General features: G+C 39.0%; 1 long non-coding RNA gene across 1 annotated transcript in view; it reads right to left on the reverse strand.

Moving 5' to 3' along the window:
- Positions 1 to 1,617, reverse strand: part of LOC107838172 (uncharacterized) — a 7,479-nt gene extending 5,862 nt beyond the window's left edge. Inside the window, exons 1-2 of the long non-coding RNA XR_001664225.1 lie at positions 1,457 to 1,617; positions 1,265 to 1,360 (exon numbers count right to left, since the gene is read on the reverse strand). This is a non-coding gene — a long non-coding RNA (uncharacterized LOC107838172). The remainder of the gene's footprint in view (positions 1 to 1,264; positions 1,361 to 1,456) is intronic.
- Positions 1,618 to 1,655: the final 38 nt, after the last annotated feature.

The raw sequence follows: 1,655 nt of genomic DNA on the forward strand, positions 1-1,655 counted from the left end.
TTGATAAGCCTGTCAAAAGGGGAAGTGCTGCTCTCAGCTTCCTGGTGGCGTTCAGATTGTCATCTGCCGAGATCGACTCAAAACGATCGACGTATTTGGCACCCCTCCTCTAAAAGTAACCACACTACCTTCATTCAGCACCAGGGGGCGCTGAATGTTCCAGGGTTCTGAACAGGTTAGAACCGCCCCTGGAGGAAATGACTGTGAAACCAGTAAAGATGGCAGCGTGCAACATATTTACACCAGTAACCAGAAACCACCTTCACAGACCATCTACAACCCGCCCACCATGTGAACATGGATTATTTTTATCACCAGCCGTTTTTCTCTCCTTATTTGGAGTCTTTTCAGACCCAAACGGTCCAGTCAAAGCCCCAGAAGCTCTCGTCTGATAACAGAAGCAGAAGTAGTCAGTTTCAGTGGTTTGCATCGTCACTCTGCAGATCTGCAGCATGAAATGTTCCTGTGAAGTCGACTTCATTTCTACTTATATTTGTTATAAAACTGTTTAATGCAAAACTTCAGATCCAAAAACAAGAAACTGAAAAGTTGAAAAGTTTACAGCAGAAAAATGAAGCAAGAATTAAAACAGCTCTCAAAAATGAGACAAGTTACTTAATAAAAGGCAGTAATAATATAAAACACATTAAATTTTATGAATGACTTCCTCATTGTATCATCTCCTGCATTGCCTGGTTGTCTTGTTTTTGTTTAACGTGAATATAATTGTCTTCAGATGAATCTGTCCATCATGGCGGTTCAGGTGAGACAGTAAACTTTAAACTCAACTTTTTCAGTTATTTTCTCATAAACTGTCAGAAGTTCATCTTCCTGCAGACGTCGGCTGGTTTCTGATCGTTTCTCTGCTTCCTGGTCATTTATTCTGATCATAATTTTAGAAGCTGATCGTTTTTCTTCCTGTGATGAAATGTGACTTTAGGCTGATAGAGACGAGAAGCTGATCAGTTCCTCTGCTCAGGTTTAAACACGTCAGCATGATTTATATTTAGTTATTATTCATTATTTAGTTATTAGCTGCTGAGAGGAGATAAAACCTGATGCTGTTTATGTAATATATTTAAATGCATGAACATCTGTAAAATCCCCATTTGGACACTGAATTCATTATTATTACTTGTTTCTTCAAACTCTAATGTCAAAATAACATTAACTGAGATCTAAAATGGAGACCAGGAAATCCTCATTAGGAAACATTTTCTGATCTGAAAATCTTACAGAAACAAAAACACATGAAAATAATCACCATTTCCTGTTCCTGGTTTGGTTTTCTTCTGTTTACCCTGGGATATCGTGATGTCGCTGTAAGTGATGTCATCGTCTCCTCTTCCTCCTTTGTTACCTGAAATGAATCCAAAGTTACCAGGAAGTTGTTTTAAAAACATCTGAAAACTTTCAATGAATGAAATCATGAGATTTAACTAAGAGTTTGTCTCACCTTAGGTTTGCTGTACAAATACGCGACCAGTTCAACCAGTAAAAACAGGAAAACCAAAACACAGAGAGATGCGATGGGAAGCAACACTGGGAGAGAGACGGAGGAAGAACCTGAACCATGTGGGTCTGTAGAGCCAGAGATGATGATGGGTCTCTCTAGAAAGAAGAAGCTGCTAAATAAACGTCTGCTGTGAAACTCA

This window comes from Poecilia formosa, unplaced genomic scaffold (genome assembly GCF_000485575.1).
Source record: "Poecilia formosa unplaced genomic scaffold, Poecilia_formosa-5.1.2 Scaffold217, whole genome shotgun sequence".
Lineage (NCBI taxonomy): Eukaryota > Metazoa > Chordata > Actinopteri > Cyprinodontiformes > Poeciliidae > Poecilia > Poecilia formosa.